The sequence below is a fragment of the Cervus canadensis genome, chromosome 9 (assembly GCF_019320065.1).
Source record: "Cervus canadensis isolate Bull #8, Minnesota chromosome 9, ASM1932006v1, whole genome shotgun sequence".
NCBI classification, from domain to species: domain Eukaryota; kingdom Metazoa; phylum Chordata; class Mammalia; order Artiodactyla; family Cervidae; genus Cervus; species Cervus canadensis.
The window spans coordinates 51,963,001-51,981,414 of NC_057394.1; the positions used below are offsets into that span (position 1 = coordinate 51,963,001).

At 44.8% G+C, this 18,414-nt stretch overlaps 1 long non-coding RNA gene across 1 annotated transcript; it reads right to left on the reverse strand.

The window, feature by feature from the left end:
- Window positions 1-12,241: 12,241 nt before the first annotated feature.
- On the reverse strand, window positions 12,242-17,908 carry LOC122447457. Its single transcript, XR_006271242.1, has 3 exons — window positions 17,808-17,908; window positions 17,246-17,515; window positions 12,242-12,522 (listed from the first exon to the last, which is right to left on the reverse strand). It is a non-coding gene; the product is annotated as an uncharacterized LOC122447457 (long non-coding RNA).
- Window positions 17,909-18,414: the final 506 nt, after the last annotated feature.

Consider the following 18,414-nt stretch of genomic DNA (forward strand, 5'->3'; position numbering starts at 1 on the left):
TGTTACAATAGTGTTTATTCAAAAACAAGAATTATTAATGATTTCAAAATGTTAGTTTAGCCACAAATGATTATTTCTTAGGTGATTCATTCTCATTTTAAAATATCACGCTCAGCCACTTCAGTTGAGCCCACCAGGCTCCTCTGTCCATGGGATTCTCCAGGCAAGAACACTGGAGAGAGTTGCCATTTCCTCCTCCAGGGAACCTTCCCCACCCAGGGATCAAACCCGAGTCTTCTGCATCTCCTGCATTGCAGGCGGATTCTTTACTGCTGAGCCACCAGGGAAGCCCCTAAAATATAATTCTGTGTAGATCTGAGTTTACTAGTTAGAAACTAAATCTATAATGTACAAATCTTTCATCTTATCAAACTCTCCTTTATAGATAAGCATCAGTGGATTTTGGTGGTAAGTTTTGTGGCAACCTTTTGTATAGAGTGTAACTTTTGGAAAGTTGTAGGTCTTAATATATAAAGTGCTAATATGAATGAAAATTTTTAAAACTGGCATTCATTGTCTTTTTCCTCATGTTAATTATTAAAAATTTTGAGATCCAGGAATTGTAGCTATCAGTGACCCACTCTTTTTTTTTTCTCTGGTGAATTGTTCAATGGTAGCTGTTACACGCCCTTGCCAGGCATGACTATTCTTAAAATACGTTCTAGGGCCAAACTCTTCAACCATTATGCTCAAGAGCTACTGTTTAGCAAAACATGTGGAGCTGCCAAAGAGCCACAGCAACTGGATGACATTTCAGAATTGAATCCAAATCTCCCCATAAAAAGAAAATAATGGAACCTTAAACCATAAAAGTTCATTATTCCTAAGTAGGCCATTGCCTTTTAAAGTGGATATAAGGGAAGAGGTTACAGCTAAGATGGGAATGGAGTTTGAGGTAGAAGGAAAGTGAGCCATGCCCCTAGTTAGGGTTTGACTGTGAGGGTCTCTTTGCCTCCTACTCACCTTGTTAGATTTTGAGCGTCACATTTGGCTTCATATTCTCCTTTCAGCATCTCCAAGACGACAGGAGCTTAAAAAAATCACTGCAGATGGTGTTTGCAGCCATGAAATTAAAAGACACTTACTCCTTGGAAGGAAAGTTATGACCAACCTAGACAGCATATTAAAAAGCAGAGACATTACTTTGTGAACGAAAGTCCGTCTAGTCAAGGCTATGGTTTTTCCAATAGTCATGTATGGATGTGAGAGTTGGACTATAAAGAAAGCTGAGTACCAAAGAACTGATGTTTTTGAACTGTGGTGTTGGAGAAGACTCTTGAGAGTCCCTTGGACTACAAGGAGATCCAGCCAGTCCATCCTAAAGGAGATCAGTCCTGGGTGTTCATTGGTAGGATTGATGCTGAAGCTGAAACTCCAATACTTTGGCCACCTGATGTGAAGAGTTGACTCATTTGAAAAGACCCTGATGCTGGGAGGGGTTGGGGGCAGGAGGAAAAGGGGACCACAGAGGATGAGATGGTTGGATGGCATCACCAACTCAATGGACATGGGTTTGGGTGGACTCTGGGAGTTGGTGATGGACAGGGAGGCCTGGCGTTCTGCAGTTCATGGGGTCGCAAAGAGTCAGACACGGCTGAGCAACTGGACTGAACTGATTGGGACCAGATGCCATGATCTTAGTTTTCTGTCCATAGGGATTCTCTAATCAAGAATGCTATAGTGGGTTGGCAGATTCTTTACCATCTAAGCCACTGGGGAAGCCCCATTATGCAAGTCTATTATGTACTTAGTTTTTTGTTTTAATTGTATATAAAGTTTGAGACTTTTCATTTTCTCTTGGTATTTTTTATTCCATGTTATGTTTGGATTAAAAACCTATTTATAAAAATTTCTTTTCCCTTGTTTTCTAACTATGGGTTACTAAAATTTTTTTTTTAAAGGGCATCTCCAATGACAATCTAATCTTAATATTTTATATATAGTTTGGGTGTGATTGATGGTCAAATATAAAGAAGCTATAGCAAAATTAACAGATTGAATCAAGCATTATGGTGAATTACTTCTTGAGAAGGGGACCAAGTTCTCAGGTGAGTGTGTCCAGTTAATTTTCCCTAAAGTGTCTGTTTTCATGAGCATGGCTGATCCTGATAGAACAGGTCTATGTTTATGTTAAAAAAAAAAAAGTGTATTAACCAGAAATGTTTAGTAGCGTACATATTTAACTTAATATATTTAGTAATATGTATAAAGGCAAGTTATAGATGGTGTAGATATATTAATAATATGGACATTATTATTTACATGCTTTGTCATAATTTCAAAGTTTGGTATGTGTAAAGCATTCTCTGTTAAAATATGTCAAAATCTGGCAACAAAAATTAGAACTTATAATTAATAAGTACCTGACTTCTGAGGGAAGCTCGATTTTAAGATGACGCGTTTCTTCCCTCCCCTTCCCTTCTGTCGGGCACAAATACTTGACCTTTTCCATACAAAACCAAGCAGGTGGCTAATAAAAGCAAACAGGTGCCTCTCCAGCCTGAAAACAGCAGCGTTTTTTGGAGGCCCGCGTCCTAACTCCCTTCCTTTGCTTCATGACCTACGACGGGCCGTTCTGTTGCCTGCGAGAATACTGACTGACATCCCATGCCTGCGGCTTAGCCTGAGCGTGTGAGTCCAATCTGACTGACGATAAATAAAATCTTGTCGTACTCTTATAGGATGTTTGGCAAGGACAAGAATTAAGGCACTTTTATAAGTCCCCAAGGAATCTGGTGATATTTCTAACGTGATCTCACACATCATTCTGTCCCGCCTGACCTTCCTTGTATCACCCTCCTGAATTATAGCTTGTATCTGTTACCCTCCCCTCCTTCTGCAGCCTCTCCTCCAAATAAAGGAGTGCTGACCTGAAGAAAACAAATCTGTTTTTTTTTTTTTCAAGTTTATAAGAAAGTCAGTTGTGTCCTGGAACTCACTCCATATGTTTTCTGCCAAACATTTACTGCCTCCATTAGATTAAATGTATGTCTCACATTCTGAAATGAATCCTGAAAATCTCTTAGAGGTTAAAGGACCTCCCAGAGAGGTGTCCAGCTTCATACCTTAATCACTTCTGGGGTCTCAGGATGTTATAAGAAACATTATGTACTCACCCAGTTCACCAATCTTCCACCCACTTCTTCAATGATTAGTTCCTTTATCCTGACAGTCACTCGGGAGAGTTGCCTCTCAGGCACTTTCTCATGATTCCACTTAGAAAGGGAGTTTTTTGATATGTTCTAATGGCTTTCCTCATGCTCTCCAGAGAAGCTTAACAGCTTCTGTCTGATGTGCCGGAGGGCACACTTACCTGAGAACAGGCACACTTCAAGGACACTGTTAAGCATAAGGGTGTTACTAGCTCATGGGAACAGCATCCATGCCTGTAGAGACCACAGACCCAGTTCAGGAGGGCGACCGTGGTTAGGATGTGTTCCCTGGACCTGCCCCAGGCAGAGCATGGGGAAGGTAACGTTTGATGCTAAGTGCTCCTGATAAGTTGAGCTTCTCCATCCTTATGGCTTCTCCTCTTCTATACTTGAACCTCCTTTGAGTTTTTTATGTGGATGATAACAGCATTTGCTCCTTGGAAGAAAAGCTATGACCAGGCTAGATAGCGTATTAAAAAGGAGACACATCACTTTGCCAACAAAGGTCCGGCTAGTCAAGGCTATGGTTTTTCCAGTGGTCATGTATGGATGTGAAAGCTGGATCATAAAGAAAGCTGAGTGCTGAAGATTGATGCTTTTGAACTGTGGTGTTGGAGAAGACTCTTGAGGGTCCCTTGGACTGCAAGGAGATCCAACCAGTCCATCCTAAAGGAGATCAGTCCTGGGTATTCACTGGAAGGACTGATGCTGAAGCTGAAACTCCAATACTTTGGCCACCTCATGCGAAGAGCTGACTTGTTGGAAAAGACCCTGATGCTGGGAGGGATTAGGGGCAGGAGGAGAAGGGGATGACAGAGGATGAGATGGTTGGATGGCATCACTGAGTCAATGGACATGAATGTGAGCAAGCTCCAGGGGATAGTGAAGGACAGGGAGGCCTGGTGTGCTGCATTCTGTGGGGTCACAGAGCGGTGGATATGACTTAGCAACTGAACAACAAAGAACAACAGCAGTGTTACCCTTCATTGAGGGCACATGCATTTTACATATGACCTGTAAGAGTTGAAGGCCTGCTAAAGGATAACTGTGAAGAGACACGGTGAGGGAGTCTACACCCACACTCTGAATGGAACCTTGCATCCCACCTTCCGCTTATTCTTTCCATCTGACACCGCTGCCATCTTGTCTTCAGGGAGCCAGTTCGCCTTCGCTGCTGAGATCAAAGCATGGACAGAAGTCCCTTTCCTCCATCCTCCTGCAGAGCTGAGGAAAGAGGGGATTTTGAAAACATTTAACAAAGCTCTGAGTAGAAAAGCAGAGGGACAGATAGAGGTAGGAGGAAGTATCAGGACGTCCATGCTAGTAAACAAGAGTTCATGTCCTCCACAGCAAGCGGTCCCCCCTTACTTTGAGGAGAAGCTGGGGCCTGCAGTCGTCTGGTACGAGGGGTCTAGTGACCCATTCCCGAGGCACCACCTGCCCTGTGGCAGCTTCGGGTGCCCTCCAGAATGGCAGCCACTGATTCAGTCCCAGGGTCCCGGCCCACACAGTCTTCAGGGTTGTCTGGGCTTTGTGTGGGGGGGTGTTCTTCGCTCGATCATGTCTGACTCTGCAACCCTGTGAACTATAGCCTGCCAGGCCCCTCTGCCCATGGAATTCCCAAGGCAAGAACACTGGAGTGGGTTGCCATTCCCGTCTCCAGATCTTCCCAACCCAGGGTTCAAATCCAAGTCTCCTGTGTTGCAGACAAGAGTCTTTACCGTCTGAGCCCCTGGGGAAGCCCATGGGTATTTTAGCCTTGCCTAAAGCTCAGAGACAAGAGGCCAGGCCTTGCTTGAATGGTATAGTGTCGACACTGTACAGACCCTGGGTTTGACATCTTTGTTGATTTGCGTTCGGGGTGGTGCACTGACTGCAGGATGTGGGTGGGTCAGAAGCCCGCACACGTGTGGGGTGTCAGGAGGAGGCCGAACAGGCCACCAGGGTCAGGGGAGGTTCACTGAAGGTGCAAGCGGGGCATTCTCCAGGGCGAGGGCTGGAAGCAGTGCAGACGCAGTAACAGTGCGCCTGTGTTCAGAGCACGGGAGGACTCGGGACAGGCTCGCGGCCTGCCGGTCTCTCCACCATTAGTGTGGAAAAGATAGCGAACTTATCCTGTGTGTCTCCAGAGGACAGCGCTGGGGCCAACGCCTAGCTGGAAAAGTGTTTCAACCACAGAGCCCCCCAGAGATGAGAGGCTGTCTGTCACAGTTAGGAAGGCATCGAGCCTTAGAATTCAAGCACGTCCTTGTGAGGGGCTTTGCGTCATCTCCTTCAAACCCCTGAGGTGAGCGGACGCCCGCTCCGCCCCCCACGCCGGGAGCGCGCCTCCTGCTCTGAGCTCCCGCCCTCCTCACACAGCCGCCCTCACCAGGCTACCGGAGCCAGCGAAGGCTGGCCTCTGACTGGGAGGGAGCGGAGGAACCCATGACTCCGCTAGCCGGTGGGCATGTAGGGGCCCTGCAGGACTTGATCGCTCTCCGAATCTGGGCTCGGTGATGGCATGGAGTCACAAGTGGGCCCCCAGCCTGGGGCTTACCGCCTCCGTGCCGTGACGCGCTGCTCATCTCTGAGGAACATAGTAACTGTCGTGGTTCATTCATGGACCTGAACCAGGTCTTGCAACTGAAATAAATCAGCCCACCCCTCGAAGGAGTCAGACACGACTGAGCGACTGAACAGAACCCTGGAAAGAAGCGGTCTGGAAAGGCAGAGAGCTTAGTGGGAAAGAGCTGCTGAGGACCTGGGCCACGAGGCTGCCTCGGTCTGAGCCACACGGCAGCTCGGCCCTGGCACCGATGTGGGCTCCACGCTGTCCAGGGGTGTCGTGTGTCTCACCTCACTTATGTGTGTAACAGCCTCGTGAAGAAGAGCCTCTCTCAGAGCTCATTTTACTAGGGAACAAGTACCGAAGTTAAGGAATTTATCCATGGTCACCAGTCAATACAGACTGAATTCGGAATTAAAATCTAAGCATTCCCAAACTTCAGACCCTGCATTCTTAAGCTAGCCTCTCTCCCTTTGCGGTGGTAAAATATCTTCTAGAAAAACACCAGAGGTAAGACCCAAACACCCTGCCTGCTCCGTGTTTTGCAGTTTTATAGTTGTAATTAGAGACGACTCACCACTCAGCTTCATTATTTTGTTTGGAAATGCTGTGATTTCCCAGAATCTCATATACTTATATACAAAAGATGAAAAGAAATAATTTTATAAAATATTTTCTCATTTCAATTCCTGTCATCAATGCTTCTCTTTGAGTACAGTATTGTCAAATAATCACACACATAAATATAAGGCGAGTAAGTTTAAACATGAACATCTGTTGCCATTGCTGGTCAAAATGACAGGAACGTCGGGTCCTCTGAGGTTGGTCAACTTTGCAGACACTGCTCCCACAAGGAATGCTTCTCCTGCACAGATGAACAGCTTGTCAAGCCCTCTGTGTTTTGAAGACTTGTGAGATTTCTGTTAGTATGGTATGTACAAAAGATGAGTTCTTCCCAAACGGTTAGCCTCTCAACAAAATAACAATGTACATCATTTTTGTTTTTCCCTTGGCTTCCTTTTTTCTTTCTGAATATGGGGGGAAGTGGAAGTACAATACATAAATCATAATTTTGACAAGACCTTTTTTTTGCCAAAACAATCACTTTGCTTAAAATAGGCCTTTTAATAACATCTAGAAAATTGAGTACTTTTGAGTTTCAGGTTGTTTTAAAAATAAATTCATAATGTGTAAAGTTTTTAGAAGATAGTCCACTCATCAAGATATTTCTCGTATCTTTGATTAGTACTAAGCAGTGCACTTTGGAATAACATATTTTGAGAGATTTCTGAATTTTATTAATTGAATGAGCAGCAATTTATGTCCCACTCATACGGAAGACAAGAGATTTATTGTAGATAAACTGAACCAGTATTGTCCTCCCTATATATGCTTTTTCTGTTAGACAATTTAAATGAAAATCAAATTTGCCTGTTATTATTAAAACATATAAGGTTTCTATTTGTCTCTTTTTTGTCTTCAAATGTAATTCTAAAGTTAAAAGTTACTGACATTATTCTTACACACAAATCTCGTGGCTTACATATCCATTATCTGACTTGCTTATATTTTTTCTTTTTTTTTTACTTGCTTATAGAAAACAAGCTCTATACTTTGTTAACTACTATATCTTCAGTGTCCTGCATGATACCATAAAGCTCATTAAAATTTACTTATACTGTGTTGAAAATAATTAATGATTTGTTTGTTTATAAAATATCAATTAGATGCAAGAGCCCATCATAAGCTGTTCAGATATGAATCCTTCTGTAAGCCCACTCAGTCAATAATGCCAGGGACTCTGCTGAGAACTGGGGACATAAGGACATAAGGAGGAGAGCCCCTGCCGTTAAGAGGTGTATAATTCACCAAGGAAGACGAACAGGATAGGTGTGCTTGGGCTAAGAAACAGGCTTTAGGAGAATATAATGGGAGGCTAACTGGGCTAATGGGGGAGTCGGGGAAGCTCTCCTGGGTGGTAACTTCAAGTGGAGAGGATGGGAAACCTCTCCAGAGAGAGAGCTTCAAAGAGAGGGAACAACATCCACAGAGGTTTTGCAGATGCAAACTGCATGAAATTTTCATTTAGGGGCACAAAATAGGTATGAGGTTGAGTGGAAGCTAATCAAGCCAGCATCCTGCTTCCTCTATAACACACAGACATGTTTTTTTTGAACCGCTGGAATTTTTTTTTAACTTGACAGGAGGTTGAATAAATTTCATTGAGCCACCTACACAAGGAAAACAACTATTACTCATGGTATCGAACATCCTTAAGTTTTGTTTCATCTTTATAAAAGTAAAATGTAACCAAATTAGGAAGCTTCAAATTTTTATTAATTTTACATGCATTGAGATTTATATTTAAGGCATTCGAAGGTGAACATCTGTTACTATATTAATTATGGTAAAAAAATTTGTCTGCACTAAATTATCTCAGCATTTAAGGCAAGCATATCACCTTCCTACTGATACATTTTCAGTATATGCTTTCATGTGTTTATTTTAGAAAACAGCCATAGTGTTTAAGATTCGGTCTGTCTCTAACATTTAACACTACTGGTACATGCCGTTAGATCACCCACACCACTCTGGAACATACATTCTTTAGAAATGATAGGGAGGGAAAAATAAGAGTATGCAGAAATAAGTGTTTCGTTTGATTTTTCAGAGAACTCTTAATTTTTTTCTTCTCCATAGATGCATACTTCTCTAACAAATGCTAACAGTGATGTTTTCTTTAAGACCCATGCAGGCAAAGTTGTATGCACTAGGGAGCTTCGCAAAGACAGTCGTTTTCACACAATAGAGAAAAAATGCATAGATCAGCCAACTAATTTATGCTTCATTAATGTCACACACCCAGAAAGCATGAAACTTCAGTGTGATCTTGGAGAAGTCAAATAAGCCAAACAGAAGCTACCAAAACAGGCCTGGTGTTTTCATCTGAAGAAGTTTCTGTCAGGCTGCCTCAGAGAACACAGTGTATGCTGAAAGGGCAGGCCGGCCTCGCTGCTACATGCGTGTTCCCCCGGAGAGTGGAGAACTATAGAGGACACTCAGCAAAGTGTCTGGGGGCCCAAGTTGATTAATGTGTAGCTTTATTTCACTTCGGGGTGAAGCACCAGAGGGAAAAAAGATCATAAGCTCGTTTGACAACTGTAAAGGTCACAAAGGGAGTGATGCGGGAAACTTGAAGCTGTCAGGGAGGCGGGGACCCTGCCCTCAGAGCTTGAGGCAGAGGCTGCAGGAGTGAGGTGCCAGCTGACCGCCAGCCACGGAGGGTTTGAGACAAATGAAACCTGAACCTTCTAGGACCCCGAGTTCTAGTGCGGGACCCTCTTAACCCCGTCAGTAAAATGAAGAGAGTCGCCTGAAGCCAGGATTCCCAGCTCCAAGGGCTTCACCGGGGTCGTCTAAGGGCCTGATGGGAAGTTTTTGCTCGCTGGGGTGTCCGTGTCACAGGCACTCACCTCAAGTCAGCACACGAGCAGCTACACGAGCAGGTGAGGGGCCAGGCCGCCCCTGTCGTGACGTTCCCCTTCGAGAAAGCCCCGTGTAACTGGATGACTGACCGCTTAAGGGACCCGTCTCTCCCTTCTGGTGCCTCTAAGCTTTCAGTTTGCCAATAGAGTAAGGCCCTTGAACCCCGCCTTTGGACCAGAGTAAAGGCTGGTCCCAGGTTCACGCTCCCTCCCTCTCTGGCGACCACACCCACACTGTGTGCCCTGTCCCCCGCCAGGACCTGTGAGCACTGACGCTTCCTCCTCAGGTCCCCGGATGACTGTTCACCAGAGGGCGTCCTGTGAGCCTGAGAACCACAGGGGCCGCAGGCCACCCCCTGTCCCCCACCAGGACCTGTGAGCACTGACGCTGCCTCCTCAGGTCCCCGGATGACTGTTCACCAGAGGGTGTCCTGTGATCCTGAGAACCACAGGGGCCACAGGCCACCCCTGCCCCCGCGATGGGAGGGCGCGTCCCCGGGGGCTCCCCTCAGGCCTGCAGACCAGGCAAGTGCCCCGGGCACTCCTCGCTGAGAACACGACTGTCATTAGACTGGGACCAGAGAAAAGGCAGGTATCTCCTGTTCGTCTGTGCTCACTGGCTCATGGAGATCAGCCTGTCACAACCCTCAGTATCTGTGAGAGCTGGAAGTGCTGGTGTTGGTAACCCCACCATTCCCTATCGCAGAACAAGAATCTGAAAGGAACCACAGCCCTCAGAGGCCTAGGACAGGCGCGCCTGCCAGTTTGCTCTGTTTTCAGACAAGGAAGGACCCTGTTCCTTCATTTCTCCAAGTCTTCAGGCAAACAGCCTGTTCTTGAAGGTTGTCTGAAGAAGGACAAACAGTCCTAACACAACTGTGACTTTAGGACCTCCCTAGACTGAGAGTCCTGAGGGAAATGGGAAGAAAGTGGATAGTTTCCAACCCCTTGTCAGTGACCTGGAGCATTAGCCTCCCCGACTGGTAACTGAGCCTTCCAGCGGACACTGGGCCTTGCACTTCCCTAACGCCCTCCCGTTTCATTCAGCTAAGGGCTGCGGGGCTGGGAGTGCTAAGAGCTTCTTCCTCCACAGTGGGAGGAGCACAGAAAAGAATCATCCCATAAAACTCACATGTCATTATGACAGGGAAAAAAAGCAATCAACATGGAGGAATTCACACCATTTTTCCTGCCAACCCACATGCCCTTGCTTGGATCTCTCTGTGGAGGTCGGGGTGATGAGTGAGGGGTGGAATATTTGGGCGGTTTGTAGAAAAGGGAGCAGGATTTACACTGAAAGAATAGAGCAGACAGCGGGAGTGGGTAGAAGATACTAGAGACGTCCCCGGTGAGACGCTGGCAGCCTCAGTGAGGACCTGGCGGAAGTGGAGGCTGCTGAGGCACCGGAGGCGGTTTCCCGTAACCACACAGCCCTGCAGCTTTCCTTCCTGAGACCTTTTAAAAACATCCAGATGATTTCTAAGGCAACCGGAGTCGAATCTGTGGGATGTGTCTAAACGGCTCGGCTATACTTGGGTAACACCAAGCTATCCAAACAGGAGACAACCCGTGTGAATCCCTGCAGCCTACTCCAGAACTGCCCGTGTCGTTTGGTTTTTGTTATAACTGTCATTTTAAGCCTTTGTTTCCTCTAAACATATGACTTGTTGCTGCTATTTTTGCACTTCCAGAAGTGCAGCTTCAGCTTCCAGCTCACATTTCCATCTGTAATTGTAACAAACCAAATGGTTCTAGTGGAAAATACTGCTCTGCTTCACTTTTGGCATCTGAGACGTACCCCACAGAGTGAGCCTCTGTATCACACTGAGTGAAGAGACGAACAGTTTCGCACCCAGGAGATCAAATTAACTAATGAGGTAAACTTGACATTCATGGGTGAAACACCACACAGTGTTTAAGGGTTCGTCTGAAAAGGACTTCACAGAAAGTCGTTAGAAGAAAAAATGTCATTTTCAGGGTATTATGAACAACTCTTGAGAATTTGCCACTATTTGAGCTAGGGCAAGCAAGACAGTGGAAATAGAGAGACCCAGACTTGGGGCTCAAGCCTGTGGCAGTTAACTTCCTGCTCAGCTGACCATCCAAAGAGGGGGCAGGATACCCCACAAACCATTCAGAGCCAGGCTGGGGATGACTGTGCATCTTAGTACCAGCTTTGGGGTGGCTCTCGGTGGGGAGGAGGGAAAAGCGGGGAACAGGCAGCTTAAAGAAAAAGACCACGCAGGAGGGGGCATGGGGGGGCCCTGGCCAGACCTGGGGGGAGCAGGCACCATTTGTCTCTAGTTCCTGGGACAGGAGGTGAATCACCCACTGTGGGGAAGCTGAGGACTGAAGCTGCCAACCCGAAGGAGGGGAGGACAGAGGGCAAGTGAACACCGTCTGCCACGGCCACCTCCTTAATCTTATTTTCTGCCTTTAAGAATATTATTTACTGGAGAAATTTACTTGTATTTAATATTGATCAGTCAGGGCTTCCCTGATTTCAGTGAGCCCAGATTCCTGCATCTTCCCATACACAGAAAAATGCTAAATCCCTTAGCTTGAGATGTCTACTTCCCTTTAATTAACAGTAATCTTGGGCTTCCCAAGTGGCTCAGTGGTAAAGAATCTGCCTGCCAATGTAGGAGATGCAGGCTCCATGCATGGGTCAGGAAAACCCCCTGGAGAAGGAAATGGCCACCCACCCCAGTATCCTTGCCTGGTAAATCCCATGGACAGAGGAGCCTGGTGGGCTGCAGTCCATGGGGTCGCAGAGAGTCAGACACGACTAAGCACACACACACACACACACACACACACAGAGTTATATGTATAAAGGAAGGGGCAAAATCATTGCTTCTGGTCCAAGAAATCGAAACAATGATGGAGCCATTGAGAAAAAGTGAAAGAACTGGGAAGTGTGCGAGTGTGGATGTGCATGTGTGTTCTGGTGGGCAGGAATGAGAAGGATGGAGGGTGGAGGAGTTCTGGCAATGAGGGGAAAGTAATAAACGAGACAGCAGAAAAGGGAAAATAATAGAAAAGTTATTTACACGTATTTTTAAAGTTCATGTATTATTACTTTCATATTAGCTGTACCAGGTCTTAGTTGCTGCATGGGCTTTTCTCCTGTTGCAGCAAGCAGGGGCTGCTCCCCAGTCGCAGTGAGGCCTCCTCCCTGCCAGGGCTTCTCGTTGCCGAGTGCGCGCTTCGGGCCCGCAGGTTTCAGCAGCTGCGGCCTGCTGGCTCTGGCGCTCGGGCTGAGTAGCTGCAGTCCAAAGCTCACTTGCTCTGTGGCACGTGGGATCTTCTGGACCAGGGACTGAACAGGTGGCCCCTGCATTAACAGGTGGATTATTTACCACTGAGCCACCAGGGAAGCCCCATTTCCATGTGTTAATCATTACAGAAGGGCCCACAATATAAGGGTCCTTTGTTGAACAATGACACAGTTGTAAAACATTATAAGACACATTTGTGATGTTAAAATGATCTCCTGAGGGAAGAGTGATTGCTAAATACTTACCATGGAGGAAAGACAGGGACAGCAGCAACACAGATGGGGCTTGATGGTTCATAAATACAGTCCACCTTAGGAAACTCAGTTAAAACATTAGAAACTACAAAAAAAAATGGTCTCAGGACAGACCTCTAGGGAATTACAAACACTGGCCTTTGCAAAACACAGAAAATTCCCTTTTAAATGTCCTATAGTCAGATAAGTTTAGTTTTATACATATCTTGGTTTTATGTAAATATTATAAATGCAATTTTATTTAATATAAAAATTAAATATTATAAATGCAATTATAAATGCAAAAAATGAAGGCAAATACCTTAAATTTCACTGAAAATCATCACCACTAACATTTTGGGATGAAATGATTTTTCTTACATGTTTTCAGACAAAAAAACCCTGTTCCTTGACTCTTCTGTCAGACGTTGTGAGTACAGCCAGTGGAGCCTCTCTCACAGATGCCCTGAGGGCTCCCTCTCACCGCTCCGTGAGGTCACACAAGGTCCCCAGGCTGAAACATGCAGGGCAAACTGGGAGGGGCTCTGGGCTCTTAATCCGAATTTTTTTCATCTGCACCAATTGCTCCTTCAGCTCCTGAAGGTGCTGCTGAGAAGCAGTCTGCCCAGGCCTCCCCCAGTCCTGCTCTGGACAGTCGAGGAGTCCTTGCAAGTCCATCCTGCTGGTGACTCCGCTGAACCCAGACTAGTGGTCACGCTTGGAGTCCAATCTCCACAAGTTTTCTGAATTTTGTGTGCACCAGCTGGAGATCACAGTTTCCATGATAGATGACAAGGTACCTAAGGCAAGGTCCAGGAGGGCCCTAAGCACAGGACCTTCTCTCGCCCTGGAGTTGGGGTATCTTCCCAGGGTGGATGAGTTCAGCAACCTTGAAAACTCTCCAAACTCCCAACTACTGGGATTTTATGGAGGCTTTCTCACGTAGGCGTGATCAATTACCGACGCCATCTCCAGCCTCTCTACCTTCTCTGCGGAAAGTGGGGTAAGGCTGCAAATTCCACGCTTCTCTTCATGGCTCCGTCTTTCTGGTGAACAGCCTCCATCCAGGAACACACATGGAGTCGCCTCATTAGAACAAAACATACTCCAAGTGCTCTTGTCACTTAAGAATTTACAAGAGTTTCCAAGCCTTGTATCAGGGATGTGGTCAAAGACTAAACGTTAAAACAAGGGATGTTCTTTGTGGTCTTATCACTCAGAAGATCACAAGGCTCTGTGCCGGGCACCACGTGCAGATAACATGCTCGTGCTAAGTCGCTTCAGTCATGTCCGATTCTGTGCAACTCTATGGACGGTAGTCCTCCAGGCTCCTCTGTCCATGGGATTCTCCAGGCAAGAATACTGGAGTGGGTTGCCGTTTCCTCCTCTAGGGGATCTTCCTAACCCAGGGATGGAACCCGTATCTCTTAACATCTCCTGCACTGGCAGGCTGGTTGTTTAACACTAGCGCCACATAGGAATATATATATATATGTATATATTTATATATTCTATTGTTTCACTCTTCTTCCAAATAATACAACTCCTTAAGTACTTTAACATCTGCTGAACTCTTCAAAAGTACATGTAATCTTTCTTTAATTTCATAAATTAGTGTTTCACTGTTTCACACAATTTTTTAATTTATCTTATATTTACCAGTGTCATTTCTTTTTTATTTCAAACTCTTCTGGAATCATTTTGCACGTGCCTTCAGAATTTCATTTCGTGAGAACTAAGTAGTAAAGTAAGTAGTTTTATCAGTAGTAAACTCAGTTTTTGAGAAGTTCTCTTTATACTGTTCTCATTCCTGAAAGATAGATTTTACATTTGCATATTTTCTTTTAGTACAATGATGATATTATTCCACAAATTGTATTGTTGCTATTGAGACACTAGTTCAGTCTAACTGCTGTTCTTTAGAGCTAATCTTTTAGAGCTAAATCTTTTAGCTCTAATGCTTTTCTTGCTGAATATTTTTTAGATTTATCTTTGAGATTCTGCAATTTCACTATGACTTACATAGGTGTGGCTTTGTTTTTATTTAGTCTCCCCAAGATTCATTTAATTTCCTGAATTTGAGTTTTGCTGTCAATCCACAATTCTAAAAACTTATGGCTGTTTTCTTATTGAGTATTGTTTCTCTTCTATCTATCATTTTGGGAACTCTTATTAGATATATCCCATAGACTGCAGCCCGCCAGGCTCCTCTCTCCATGGGATTCTCCAGGTAAGAATACTGGAGTGAGTTGCCATTTCCTTCTCCAGGGGATCTTCCCGACCCAGGAATTGAACCCAGGTCTCCTGCATTGCAGGCAGACTCTTTACTGAGCTACAAGGGAAGCCCAGATATGTCCAAGACGTTGTCAGTTTTCTTTGTCTCTTAGCCATACTTTGTATAATTTCTTCCAATCTGTCTTCCAGAACAGTAATTTCTCTCCAGCTGTGTCTAATTTTCTGTTTAATCCATCCACTGTTTTTAACATTGACTGTTACATGGTTCATTGTAGAAAGCTGTTCACTTCTTTTTCAGGTCTGCTTGGTTGCATCTAGTAGCCTCTTATTCCTTCCTCATATTTTCAGGCTTCTCCTTTATTTATCTACACATATTAAACACATTATTTTAGAGTTAGCATCTGATAATTCTTATGTCTAAACATCTTGCCAGTTTGTATCTGCTGGCTCTTCCTTTTGGTGTTTTATTTCCTTTACTTTTGAATGTGAGCTTATTTTCTTTGGAATCTTCTCTCTAGAGTTCTTTGAGGTTTAGGCTGAATTTGTATGCCTACAGAGAGGATCTGTACTTGCTTCTGCCAGTTGCCTGAGGCTACTGCCAGCTGGAAGTGTTTTCAGACTAACTGCACCAGATAATGAGAATTCTGACTGCAGAACCCTGGGAGGGCTGGCCAATCCTCAGGGTAGGATTTTTCCATTCATTGGAAATAGATTTGTCCATGCAGTGCCAAGGCAGTGACAGGCAAGTTTCTTTGCTCTCTCCTGGCACACAACAGCCCTTAGTTCTCATTCACTTTTACAATAAAGGTATAGTGGTCCCAGTCACGTCCTTGCTCTACCTTGTCCTGGTACAAGCAACAAAAAAGAGATCTGGGTCACTAGGGTTGGCAGACACCTTCAGAGAGAAAACTGTTTCAGCCCTCACATATCTCGCAGGGCTCTACGATTCCACTTTTGACCTTTGCAAACTACTGTGCTTTTCCCAGCCCAGTAATACATTTTAAAGAGCTTAAAAACTGTTAATCCAGCATTTCTAATTTTTTTCAGGGGAAAACAATTTCAGGCTTTTTATTCTACAATAGTGCCACTAAGTTCTGTCAATATTTTTTTCTTAGTATATGTCCTATTAGTTTTTTTTAAGTATACAGAATTTTGTATTTTACATAACAATTCATAGCAATTAAGACTGAAAACTATTATTTCATATTTTCCTTGACATAATTAGAAACACCTATTCACATTTGTTCAAGATTATAAATATGTGTTCTTCTAGTATTTTTATTGGTTGTTTTTTCTCCTTAAAATGATTGATTCCCTTTCAATTAGTTGTGATATAAGAAATAAAGTTGGGAATCCGGCTTTTTATTTTTTTACAAATGGTGGCCAGCTGCCCTAACACCTTTTATTAAGGAATCATTATTTTCCTTAAGGACTGGAAATACTTCCATTTTCATAAAATATATTCCTAAATATTAATAGTATTCCTGTTTTTTCTTGTGTGGATTTCTAAGCTCTCTATTTTCTTTAACTAATCTGTCTTCTTGCACAAGTGTTAATTTGTTTCAATTAGTGAAGTTTTAAAATCAATGGAAGTGTCAGCCAAATTGAGACATCACTCATCACTTTTGCTTTTTAAATATTTTTTCAGAAAATTTCTACCCATGTTCTTGAATATTTTTTCTTCTAGATGAAATTAAGAATTAGTCTATCAAGTTTCTATTAAGTTATTCTATCAAGTTTCTCGATAGTCCTGTTAAAGTTGTGACTAGGAAATATGTAGTTATTTCCATACTCCCCTTTACATACTTTACAATGAGTATCATTAAAATATTGCTGTGGTTTCCTTCAGGGAGCAATCAGGAAAGCAATAGAGTCTTTAAAGGGTTTCACAGAAGAGAAATTAGTAAAGGGACTGCTTCCAGAGGTGTGGGCAGGTACAAAGAAGCCAGCAGGGGATGGGGAAGCAGCCCCAGCCCCCCACAAGGAAGGGACCTGTACCCTGCTCCCCTTCCCTCCTGTTTCCTGTTGTGCCTTCTGTTGGACAAGCCCAGTCAGAAGCCAGAGAAAGAGGAGCTTGGGGGGAAAGCTTCTCCTGCAGCACAGAGCGGTGGGAAAATGGATGCGGAGGGGCAAAGGTGAAAGGCTTAGCACAGCTCAGTTTATGGCCTCGTAACTTTTACACTTGCAGCGCTGTAGTGTTGTTAAAATTTGAAAGATATTCACGGAGAGACTCCATGGAAAGTCATTCTAGAGAAATGCCTGACTCATCATTCTGTAGCCGGGTGACACTGAAAATCCCACGCACTGTTACCTGAATTGGTAGCAGTTGTTTTTCGCTGGCAGCAAGGCTGTTCCCGGCTGCGGGCCTTTCTTGTCAGGTGGCGGAGTGAGGATTCTCTGGTGACTGAGAGCCGCAGTGAGCAGAGAGCGCTGTCTCCATCTCTCCCTCTGCAGACACGGAGCCTCACATCTCATCTACTACGGGGCAAGCTCTCATCAGCTTCGACTTCGAAACAAGGTTTCTACTTCTTGATTGTAAAAGCCCCGGCAATGAGGCCGAAGATTTTTTATTTTTCTCCCCCTAAAAATGCAGAATGGTACATTTTTCACAAAGAGAATCCAGAGAAACTAATAAACAGTAGTGTACATCCAAGAGTACCTGGTAAGTGTGCAGGGGTCAGCATGTGAGGATAAATCGGGGCCTTTCCAGGAAAGGTTATTTGAGATCATTGCTCTCCTACCACTAATTTCTCTGCCGGCCTCACCACACGAACCTGCGGTCAAATGCCTTTGACTTAGCGGGAAGTGAAAAACCCAGTGAAGTCAGCCTTTGTCAGCCCTCTGCCATCGGACATTGTCCCTCCTGATGTTACCTTCAGCCGAGTCTTTGTTGTGAGAACAGACTCGGCGCGCTCCTCCTGGGAATGCACGGCAGCCTGAGCGCGCGGAGCGGCCAGGCTCCCGCTGAAGGGACAGACGGGGGCGGAAGTAAACGCTCAGTTCTCGCGTTAGCGCCAGTCATCTCCCCCGTTACGTGCCAACAGGCTGGTGGTAACCACGAGCCACTGTTTTCCGAGGAAACACTGCCTTCAGCCCTGATGATGTGCTTTGGCACCGGAGCATCGGAGCAAACGCAGAGAACGCCCCCGTGCTGCCCCCGCGGCCCTGATGAATCACCCAGCAATGCAGTCTCAGGGAGAGACTCGAGCAAATGAACAGATTATTGGATGTTTTCAGGTCGTTTGCAGCAGGCGATGCTGCCTAGGATAAAGAAAGCAAATAGGTCTGTCGCTTTTCTGTGTCACGTTCTTTGCCATGCACGCTCTAGAATGGACTAGGGCAGGGCCAACCTTAAGGCCAGGCTCACGCCGCTAATTTTTGTGCATCATTTCTGGTTAATGCACCATGTTGTGAATATAATTTTTAAAATACTTCCAGAGACAGGTTTGCTTTTTGCTCGCTTCTGGAGGCAGATTTGTT